This window comes from Littorina saxatilis, linkage group LG1 (genome assembly GCF_037325665.1).
Source record: "Littorina saxatilis isolate snail1 linkage group LG1, US_GU_Lsax_2.0, whole genome shotgun sequence".
In the NCBI taxonomy this organism is placed as follows: Eukaryota; Metazoa; Mollusca; class Gastropoda; order Littorinimorpha; family Littorinidae; genus Littorina; species Littorina saxatilis.
The window spans coordinates 71195295-71207625 of record NC_090245.1 but is presented as its reverse complement, the minus strand read 5'-3'; the positions used below and the strand labels follow the sequence as shown (position 1 = coordinate 71207625).

General features: G+C 43.0%; 1 protein-coding gene across 1 annotated transcript in view; it reads right to left on the bottom strand.

Annotated features, from left to right (window-relative positions):
* The window catches only part of LOC138977344 (uncharacterized), a 25487-nt gene extending 23402 nt beyond the window's left edge, over positions 1-2085 (bottom strand). Inside the window, exon 1 of the mRNA XM_070350250.1 lies at positions 1995-2085. The gene's annotated coding sequence lies outside the window, so the exon portion shown is untranslated. The remainder of the gene's footprint in view (positions 1-1994) is intronic.
* Between the last annotated feature and the right edge of the window lie 10246 nt (positions 2086-12331).

The following is a 12331-nucleotide window of genomic DNA, read 5'->3' as shown; positions in this document are numbered from 1 at the left end:
CTTTCTTTCAACAAACTAATCATCATCGTTATAAAATAAACGATATGAATGTATACAAATACAAAAGAGCAAAATTCGAAAATCTACTCAGTTCGTATGATAGATTAATACAATTACGTTTTTGAGGACTAATAGAGTCACCAATGCACATATCTAAGTAAAACTAAGTTTTTTGTTTTATTTTTCCACTTTAGACAGATATTCTGAATGTTTGGCTTAATTGCTTGTCATCCATGATCTGGTGCCAGAACGTGCAAGACATCTGCTCAACAAATCAAATGTCAGGTAGACAATTTGATTTACCTAGCTGAGGGGAGCTAAGATACCTTTTTGAGCCGCGATCTGTAATTGTACATCAGTATTAAGTATATGAAAGAAATCTTGAGATTTGACTCAGTTAAACAGGTTTTGAACTTTTGTTTAGAGCGGTAATACAATTGAACACCAAATCGCAGTCTAGGGACTTTAGAAAGATACCCGGGGTGCCTGATTCTTACAAACATAATACTATGTACCGTTTTCTTGTTTTGTTGTACTACAATTGACAACCAGATGACAGATCAAGTAACTTTTTAGTAGAGGCAGTTTACAGACGAAAAATATCTCTTCATAACAATGGTATTATGTGAAGCTTAACAGAATATTTTCGCTTTACTCTAACTCGGCTTTCATGCTCTTGCTACATTGCGCCATTATACATCACACATTATGCATTAATTTTTGTTTCCTTCATCTACTCTGTACTTATTATCAAAGTGTGTCTTGTTGGTATTGTCTCTACGAATACTTTCAGCTATGCGGCAGTATGAAACGCATGCTTTAAAAACTCACCAAAGATTTATATTTCATCAAGCAGAATAGAATACACACACTGTATGAAAGGTCAGTTGGCTACAGCCCTCCCAGTCCCCTGAACACCCTCCAATGCAAACAACATTCGAACATTTTTTTGCACGCCTCTTTTCATCACCTCCATGTTGAGATAGACAGCGTGTATGCATTTTCTAGCAGGCTTTTCCCCCTCAGTAAGAATTCTGCAAATGTCTTTTTTTTCTGTTTGGAGCTCGAGAATGAGCAATATATATGCCGAACTAGAGGTTTGAAGAAAAGGGTACGGTTTGACGTGTCGTTTTTGACGTCCAGACACATTTCACAGCGCGTATACATTCTCTGAGGAGATACGTTTTGTGTGAAAATTATCTTTTGTGTGTGAAAGAACTTCAGACATAAAGAAAAATAGCAAGAAAAAAGAAGAAAACAAGAAAGAAAGAAAGAAAGAAAGTACGATACTCGGAAAGAAAGAAAGAAAGAAAGAAGGAAGGAAAGAAAGAAAGAAAGAAAGAAAGAAAGAAAGAAAGAAAGAAAGAAAGAAAGATTGAAGAAAGAAAGAAACCTAGAAACAAAGTTACAAAGAAAGAAAGAAGTTATAACTCTAGCAGCTTTATAAACAGTGGACGGTTTTAGAATCCCGTCTTTCATCATGCCTCCTTCAGTCTACGAAAAATGAAGAATTAGATGATGATAAGGCAACTGACGTTCGAGCATTGGCATTTTTCTCAAGGCGCGCAAGTATACTTGATTTGATAACAAAAGCTGAGACAACATCATTAGGCTTTTGAACATTGAGTGATGTTTCAATAAACCCGCTTTTTTCAGTTTTAAACAGTTTACATATGATATTCAGTGTCTTCCTTTTGACTGCGCTGTCTTAATTCAAAACGGTAACTGTTGATAAATGAAATTCGTTTTTTCGCCAAATAACCTAGGTTTGTTAACTTCACCAAAAAATTTCTACTTTTGATTCCCTGCCTTTTGTCTCTCAGTTTTGTTTTGTTTTAACAATTTACATTGGTTGAACAATGATATGCGACACGAACACAAGACAATCATTCAGCAAAAATATGACATACACACTTGGCAACCACATACCATGCCCAACAAGAGATCAAACGATGATAGAGAATATAATGGCAATAAGCGACAAAACAACTTACCCCCGTAAACTAGCGCGCGTGCATCCAGGCGTAGTGATACACAGTAAAAGAAGCGGAGGAGGCCAATTTACGCAGCATCAGAGAAAGCACCAATCACCTTCTCTGGCTTGTTAGCGCAACCCAAGACTTGTGTTGGATGCCATGTTGCGAGTTGGAGCGGTCGGCGGTGCTAGGGCAAAATTGACCTCCCCCCTCCTTAGGCTACTTTGGTTTTGGGTCTTACGATTCAGCATGATTCGGCGCTTGCATTTGGTAGTGTGCAAGCACTTCACGTTTTCAAAAACCTTTCCTATTGATAAGCATTTTGTCAGTAGCTGTGTGTGTGTGTGTGTGTGTGTGTGTGTGTGTGTGTGTGTGTGTGTGTGTGTGTGTGTAAGTGTGTGTTTGTGTTTGCCGAAGAGAGAGAGAGAGAGAGAGAGAGAGAGAGAGAGAGAGAGAGAGAGAGAGAGAGAGAGAGAGGGGAGGGAGAGAGCGAGAGAGAGAGAGAGCTAGAAAGAGAAAGAGAGAGAGATAAAAAGAGAGTGGGAGAAAGAGAGAGAGAGAGAGAGAGAGAGAGAGAGAGAGAGAGAGAGAGAGAGAGAGAGAGAGAGAGAGAGAGAGAGAGAGAGAGAGAGAGAGAGAGAGAGAGAGAGAGAGAGAGAGAGAGAGAGAGAGATCAAATCAAATCAAATCAAATCAAATTTTATTTTTCGAGGGTTGTGGCATAAGCAATACAACGAGCTTTTTTTCAACCAGCCCTCGCCCAGAGAGGGGACTAATCTAATCACATATTTACACGGATATTAACGTTAAAAAAAAGGTAGAGAAAAACAACAACATATGAATATTTACACATTACATATTATACACAAATATAAAGCGTCGTATTATGTAACGTAGTGAAAACAATGCTGAATACAAATGCATGAGTAAATGTGTTATTAAAGCTTTGAGTGTTTTTGTGTGGATATAATGAACACTGATGCTTTGGACAAATGAAAATATAACTACACAAAGTCTTCCATCGCTGTGATTTTTCGTAATTTAACATTAAATACAGTGAAAGGTGTTTTTTGAAAGTATTGAGACTCATTGGGACTCTCACAAATTCCGGGAGAGAATTCCACAGGACGCTACCAGAATAAGCTAAGCTTGATTTGAAGAGATCTATCCTTGGGATTGGGACGTTAAACTTTCGGTTTGGTTTGACTTTAAAGTTTGCAACGAAAGTTCGTGGTGCACGGCCGGAAAGTATTTTGTGAAGGAGCACGCCTTCATTTAATTTAAATCTTTCTTTTAATGGGAGAATCTTAAGTTTCTTATAATCATCAAATACAAGACTGGATTGTTTCAGTAAAATTAGTTTCAGCGCTCGCCTATGTAAACTATACAATGGTTTTAAAATATTAGCACTGGCAGAGTCCCAGATGGTTGAACAATAATCTGTGATGGTTTGTATATATGCGTTAAAGTATAATAACCTTGAGTGCTGATCTAGAAAGTGTTTAATTCTATTTAACTGATATATTTTTCTCGACATTGTTTTACATACCGACCGAACATGATGGGCCCAAGACAAATTATTATCGATATTTACTCCCAAAACTTTATGATCTCCTACCTCCTCTATTGCGTCGTTACCAAGAGAGAGAGAGAGAGAGAGAGAGAGAGAGAGAGAGAGAGAGAGAGAGAGAGAGAGAGAGAGAGAGAGAGAGAGAGAGAGAGAGAGAGAGAGAGAGAGAGAGAGAGAGAGAGAGAGAGAGAGAGAGAGAGAGAGAGAGAGAGAGAGAGAGAGGGAGAGAGCGAGAGAGAGAGAGAGAGCTAGAAAGAGAAAGAGAGAGAGAGATAAAAAAAAAAGAGAGAGAGAGAGAGAGAGAGAGAGAGAGAGAGAGAGAGAGAGAGAATTGAGATACTGTGGAGAGATATTTAACATTGAAATCATCTTCATCCATACAGACACGCCCCCACAAGCCTGCTTTCATTTAACCAGCCTTGAAGATGGGGTAATTTAAAGTGACAGACCCCGACCGAAAATTGGTTCCTTTCTCACAGACACAACCGTTCTGGAGCCATAAAGTAAGACTAATAATGCTACACTTTCGGAAAGCCTTTGAAGTTTTCAAAGCAGTTAATTTTCAGCAGCTGCTTTTATCTGAGTTAATGGAAAGAAGGTTTCAGGACTTGAAGAAAGCGCTGCAGAAACGTAATCAGTGTTTTGGAAACACTCTTTTTCTCTGCAAAAAAAAAAAGTCTACATTATGACGACAAGTTTCTGAATTCATATATAGTGTAGCTTAATTGTTTTAAAACAATGTTTTTCGTGTTCGGTGTGGAAGTTTTTATCATCATTTCAATCCTGTCTGATGTACACTGATATCAGCGCTGGAAGAAAACTGCCCAAAAGTATTGTGGTCAAGTTATCGAGACACCGTCGCAGTACTTCAGCACAACTGAGCCCTCGGAAATGACAGCACAAATGTCCTGGAGAATATCCCCAATAAGTACACCAAAAATACTAAATCCAGTAGGCCTACTTCTGTGATCATCCACCTCAGTACTCCCGGTCCTTGACATACAAGTTCTCCTTCCCCGAGATTACGGCGCATACCCCGCTCCTCAGTTTCGCAGTCCCGACCCCCACGCCGTGACGGGCGGTGCATGTTGAATTCACTCGATATGTTTTTTAAATTAGTTTCTTCTGTTCGTTCGTTCGTTCATATGTCCCTTTGCTACGGTCATAACTCAGAAGTCTGATGGACTCAGTCCAACAATGCTCAGGGTGTTCTTTGCAGTCGTCATTTTGTGCCTGCATAGGATGACGCATGTCCCTCTATAGTCCGTAACATACTCATCGCAGAGTAGTGGGCGGGGGAGGGGCTCTTGGTCGCCTAAAGCCAATCCCTGTTTTGATGGAAAGCAGAAATGTGCTGCTCTCGCTCCGGCAGTTCGTTAAAAATCCACATATGCGTAATTATTTTGTTCGTTTTTTGTTCACCTGAAAGTTCTTGCAAAATTTCAATTTGATTCTTGTTTGTTCATGGGTTTAAACTCTCACGATCTTGTACGTGTATGACCATTTTTACCCCGCCATTTTCAGGCAGCCATACGCCGCTTTCGGCGGAAGCATGCTGGGTATTCTCGGGTTTTTATAACCCACCGAACTCAGACATGGATTACAGGATTGTTTCCGTGCGCACTTGGTCGTGTGCTTTATTGTACACACGAAGGGGGATAAGGAACTAGCAGGTCCACACATAAGTTGACCTGGGAGATCGGGAAAATCTCCACCCTTAACCCACCAAGCGCGACCGGGATTCGAACCAGCGACCTTCCATAATTATCGGAGGCCGGCGTCGTATCCACTAGACCACTGTGCCATTCTATTTCAGGCTGATAATGCACTCTCTGATTGGAGCCGGAGAAATGTGTTCCGCTTACTTGACCTAACTTAAAAATTCAGTTGTTAACTTTATATTCTGATTGTACGCTGCCAGTCACTGGAACATGTTTTTATTCCTTCGGCTCCCTTCAAATTTGTTGTTGTTGTTCTTACCGGTTGTTTGTTGTTCTGCTTGAATATAAACAGTGTGTGCGATTGTTGATGATCTGTTTGTTGTTTCAAGACAGAGCCATATTCAAGAGTTTACTGCTGGCGGGTTGAGCTTAGATTACAAAATATACACATAAACACAGGAAGGATCATGGGAACAAAGTTGAGTTTCTCTTTCGGAAAACAATAGGGAAAAAAACCCACCGAAAGACAATGATAGAGGAAGAAGGAATAGAGACAGAAAATAACCCCCCAAAAAGATACTGAGATTAAAACTGACACATCTGAGAGAGAAAGAAATAAACAAATAAAAGTAACAAATCGTGTATTTCAAAAGCAACTACATTACTACTGCGTCATTGATTCCGTTCTGGTGTATGTATTTGTTTTGGACTTGAGTACAAGGAACCGCGTGTGGTTTGTTCATCATGCAATAAAACGGAGGTAAAGGTTACACCGTCCTCCAAAGCCTCTCACAGTTTGCCGCCGATTGTTCTTTCCTCCCTCTGCTCTTTCTCCCCTCCCGATATCCTCCGGGCCCCCTCCTCTCGTCTGTCATCTCGACCTTCTCGATTCCCTGAGAAACGTACAGAAAGAAAACGGAGCTGTGTTTTGGTCGCCCCAACAACCGCCCCCCCCCCCTCGCCTCCGTCTGTCTCTTTCACCCTCACCTCCTCATCAGACAGTACATTTATACTTTTCAACCACCTCTATCCATCCCCCAACCGTGACGCCTTCTACCCCAACCATGACCTTTAGACACTCAACTAAACCTTAGTCCAACCATTTACGCTGACAGACTGACATACAGAATGACATACTGTCACAGACTGACATGAGAACCCCCCCCCCCCCCCCCCACCCCCGATCGCTGAGCGATCAGCTCAGCCTTATCCCAACCACTCTCGCGGACAGACTGACGTACAGACATCAGACTGACAGGCAGGTAGGCAATCACAATCCACTGCGAAACATACAATAAGAAGACTGAGTTGCGTTTTAAATCTGAAAACAGATAGACTGCTAACATTCCAAAATTCAGAACTAAGAAAAACCGAGAATTATAGATAGGTTAGTGGAAGATTCGCTTGCAATTTCGGCAAGGTGAGTTGTGGTTTGGTCGACCCAATCATGCCCCCCCCCCCACCCCCCCCTCCCCCTCGCCCCTTCACATTGTCCCGTAAATCCCACCTTCCAATCCCATTGGAAAATACATACGCAACTACTTACCGAACCCCCTCCCAAACCTCTCCCCAATCCCCCCCCCCCCCCCAGCCCCCGTCTCTCTGGTCCTTCACTATACCGCGAGACATTCAGCTCAGACTTATCCCAACCACTTTTTCTGACAAGCTGGCATTCATACTGGCAGGCAGGTAGACAGACAGACAAGCAGGTAGATAGACAGACACGCAGGTAGACAGACAGACACACAGGTAGGTAGACAGACGCTTAGGTAAACAGACACGCAGGTAGGTAGACAGACAGACAGGTGGACAGACAGACAGACAGACAGGTGGACAGACAGACAGACACACAGGTGGACAGACACACAGGTGGACAGACACACAGACACACAGGTAGGTAGACACACAGGTACAGACAGACACACAGGTACAGACAGACACACAGGTACAGACAGACACATAGACAGACAGACACACAGGTACAGACAGACACACAGGTAGACCGTGCAGACACACAGGTAGGTAGACAGACACACAGGTAGATAGACAGACACGCAGGTAGACAGACAGACACACAGGTAGGTAGACAGACACACAGGTAGGTAGACAGACACGCAGGTAGACAGACAGACACACATGTAGGTAGACAGACACACAGGTAGACAGACAGGCACACATGTAGGCAGACAGACACACAGGAAGGTAGACAGACGCTTAGGTAGACAGACACACAGGTAGGTAGACAGACACACAGGTAGGTAGACACACAGGTAGGTAGACACACAGGTAGACAGACAGACAGGTAGACACACACACAGGTAGACACACACACAGGTAGACAGACACACATGTAGGTAGACAGACACACAGGTAGACAGACAGACACACGTGTAGACAGACAGACACACAGGTAGGCAGACAGACGCTTAGGTAGACAGACAGACACACAGGTAGGTAGACAGACACACAGGTAGACATACACACAGGTAGACAGACGCTTAGGTAGACAGACACACAGGTAGACAGACAGGCACACATGTAGGCAGACAGACACACAGGAAGGTAGACAGACACACAGGTAGACAGACACGCAGGTAGACAGACAGACACACAGGTAGACAGACACACATGTAGGCAGACAGACACACAGGAAGGTAGACAGACACACAGGTAGACAGACACACAGGTAGACAGACAGACACACAGGTAGACAGACAGACACACAGGTAGGTAGACAGACACACAGGTAGACAGACAGACACACATGTAGACAGACAGACACACAGATAGACAGACAGACACACAGGTAGGTAGACAGACAGACACACAGGTAGACAGACAGACATACAGGTAGACAGACAGACACACAGGTAGGTAGACAGAGACACACAGGTAGGTAGGCAGACAGACGCTTAGGTAGACAGACACGCAGGTAGACAGACAGACACACAGGTAGACAGACAGACACACATGTAGACAGACAGACACACAGGTAGGCAGACAGACACGCAGGTAGACAGACAGACACACAGGTAGACAGACAGACACACAGGTAGGTAGACAGACACACAGGTAGGCAGACAGACGCTTAGGTAAACAGACACACAGGTAAGCAGACAGACGCACAAGCGGGTAGTTCTCAAAGTGCGACCACAGTGGAACCCCCCCCCCCCCCCCCAATTTAAGACTGCTCTCTCTTTTAGGACCAGGATTTCTCAGTCTTTCTGTTCAGTACGGCCTCTGTAAATTTAACCCATTTTAAAACTCCGTCCTTTTTAAGACCTGGTTTTCTCAGATTTTTTGAGATCTTAAAAGCTCCACTGTCCAAATCGAAGCGATGGAGATGTGTGAGGGTACAAAGCTATCGCGAACGAACCAGTGCATGTGTACAAACAGAAATTGACTGAAATAAAAATACGCATGGTGGGTGGGTGGGGTGGGGGGGGGGTGGGGGCGGAGGGGGCCGGACGGACAGACAGACAGGCAGACAGATAAGCAGTGAAATGGCCAAGCACATAGACAGAACAGACAGGCAGGCTTGCAAACGGACAGAAAATATGACTTGATAAGCAGGCATATTGAACAGCAGTTCATGCTCAGAGCTCAAATGCACTCTTACTGACTGCGGATCTCAGTTCCACTTTCATACGAGATGGGACGAACAGACAGACAGACAGACAGACAGACAGATAGGCAGGCAGGCAGTCAGACAGACAGACAAACAGACAAACAGACGGACTTTATGACACTGAGCAAATTTGGATACTTCTTCTTCTTCTTCTGCGTTCGTGGGCTGAAACTCCCACGTACACTCGTGTGTTTTTTTGCACGAGTGGAATTTTACGTGTATGACCGTTTTTTACCCCGCCATTTAGGCAGCCATACGCCGTTTTCGGAGGAAGCATGCTGGGTATTTTCGTGTTTCTATAACCCACCGAACTCTGACATGGATTACAGGATTTTCGTGCGCACTTGGTCTTGTGCTTGCGTGTACACTGTGACACGGGGGTGTTCGGACACCGAGGAGAGTCTGCACACAAAGTTGACTCTGAGAAATAAATCTCTCGCCGAACGTGGGGACGAACTCACGCTGACAGCGGCCAACTGGATACAAATCCAGCGCGTTACCGACTGAGCTACATCCCCGCCCTTTTGGATACATAATCGCTGAATGCTCTATTACAACGTTACACCAAAACCTCTATTTACCCATCCCCATCCCCTCATCACCCCACACCCCCCCTCTTTCCCTGCATTTATTTACAATCCATATTACTCCCCAGTGGTTCCTCAAAATTCTTATACTTCAACAACTTGCCTTGTCGTCAAAGTCAAATCAAGTCTTCTCGTAAAAGCCGGCATCAAAGAGTTTTCACCATTTTCTGGAACCAGAAAACGTCAGTGCCAAGCGGCAGAGCTGTCATAAGCCTGGAGATTCCAAGAGCAAGTGATAACTCCTTTTCCACCTGTTCCGTTTCCCTGGAATCGGCGCCGACACGACTATTACAGGAATATAGGAAACCTTTCAGAAACAGGGAGGCCATTTTGTGAACTATGTTTGTCGTGGTGGTTTTGTTTTAATAGTTGTTTACTGTTAGCGTTGATGTGTTTAGATTCGTTGAAGAGGAAAGGTTAAGGAAATGTTTGAAGCCGGGAAAATGTGTTTGTTTAAAGCTAAAAAGTCAGTACATTTTATATTTTTCTTTGTAATTTTTACATTTAGTCAAGTTTTGACTAAATGTTTTAACATAGAGGGGGAATCGAGACGAGGGTCGTGGTGTGTGTGTGTGTGTGTGTGTGTGTGTGTGTGTGTGTGTGTGTGTGTGTGTGTGTGTGTGTGTGTGTGTGTGTGCGTGTGTGTGTAGAGCGATTCAGACTAAACTACTGGACCGATCTTTATGAAATTTGACATGAGAGTTCCTGGGAATGATATCCCCGGACGTTTTTTTGTTTTTTTCGATAAATGTCTTTGATGACGTCATATCCGGCTTTTTGTAAAAGTTGAGGCGGCACTGTCACACCCTCATTTTTCAATCAAATTGATTGAAATTTTGGCCAAGCAATCTTCGACAAAGGCCGGACTTTGGTATTGCATTTCAGCGTGGTGGCTTAAACATTAATTGATGACTTTGGTCATTAAAAATCTGAAAATTGTAAAAAAAAAAGTTTTATAAAACGATCCAAATTTACGTTCATCTTATTTTTCATCATTTTCTGATTCCAAAAACATATAAATATGTTATATTTAGATTAAAAACAAGCTCTGAAAATTAAAAATATAAAAATTATGATCAAAATAAAATTTTTGAAATGAATTTAAAAACACTTTCATCTTATTCCTTGTCGGTTCCTGATTCCAAAAACATATAGATATGATATGTTTGGATTAAAAACACGCTCAGAAAGTTAAAACGAAGAGAGGTACAGAAAAGCGTGCTATCCTTCTCAGCGCAACTACTACCCCGCTCTTCTTGTCAATTTCACTGCCTTTGCCACGAGCGGTGGACTGACGATGCTACGAGTATAACGGTCTTGCTGAAACATTGCATTGCGTTCAGTTTCATTCTGTGAGTTCGACAGCTTGACTAAATATTGTATTTTCGCCTTGTTGTTGTTGCTGTTGCAGTCTTTGAATGGCAGACTCAGGGCCAATTCTGCAGTGCACTTGTGTCAGTAGTCTCGTTTTTTATTTATATATATTTTTTGGAGGTGTATTATGTTGTATTTTGATACCGTTCATGACGGAAACATGCCCATTCTGTACTCTTTTATAGTCTACTTCTAATGAGACTTTGAATTCAAACGTCATACAGCATTGCATAAATTCGATTCAAACATTTACTAACGCTCCGAGCAGAAAAGCAGAGTCATTTTTCGGGGAGGGAATCAGCTTAGCCTGACACCGTTGCATCAGGAGGTGTAAGTGTGGGGATGAAGAAAGCACGGGCGCAGTGGTAATGGACAGTTAGACAGGCTGCCAATTTGTTCTGCAGACTTCTCTCTGCCGCTGCCCATCTAAACCTCCCCTCCTCACCCCCAAGACACCCGTCTTGATGGTCGTTTCCCTGGCATCGTGTCTCCTAGACACCGAGTTATTGGCAAAGATATTCTAGCGTAAGGCAAAGATAGTCTATGCTACGCCGCTAGAATATATTCTTTGCTTCGTCATAATCATCATCACCATCATCATCATCTTTATCATCACATGTTTATTTCTTTTCCAACCTCTTTTTGTAGTTAACCTTTGATTTTTGTATTTTATCATTGTGAGTTGGTGCGTCTCAAGGACAGATTGTAAGAAAAGGCATAGCCTTAAATCTGAATCCTTGTAAAGTAAAGTTCAATTCAATTCAATTCAATTCAATTGGTTATAGGGGTTTGAGTGCTGGGAAGTTAATACCTGATATGTGAATAAAAAAGATATCCAGGAGTTTCTGACGTTCGGCTTTAGTTAAGGTGGAAATCAATCTGACATGTTGACTGACGATCAGAAATCCATGAAACAGTTCAAAGAAGAAGAAGAGAGAGAAGAAGAAAAAGAAGAAGAAGAACACAAACGACGACGACAACAGCAGCAGCAGCAACAACAACAACAGCCGGCAGCAGCAGCAATGTTGGGGTATTCATCAATGACACAGTAGACCCCCCCCCCAACCCCTTCCGTACCCCTCCCAGTTTTTAAGACTTTCCAAAATATGAGAAAGTCAAGTCTCAAGGGAGAGTTTTGTCTTAAAGTGGATGGGAAATTATTGACATTGTGGGCGGGGATGTAGCTCAGTCGGTAGCGCGCTGGATTTGTATCCAGTTGGCCGCTGTCAGCGTGAGTTCGTCCCCACGTTCGGCGAGAGATTTATTTCTCAGAGTCAACTTTGTGTGCAGACTCTCCTCGGTGTCCGAACACCCCCGTGTGTACACGCAAGCACAAGACCAAGTGCGCACGAAAAAGATCCTGTAATCCATGTCAGAGTTCGGTGGGTTATAGAAACATGAAAATACCCAGCATGCTTCCTCCGAAAACGGCGTATGGCTGCCTAAATGGCGGGGTAAAAAACGGTCATACACGTAAAATTCCACTCGTGCAAAAACCACGAGTGTACGTGGGAGTTTCAGCCCACGAACGCAGA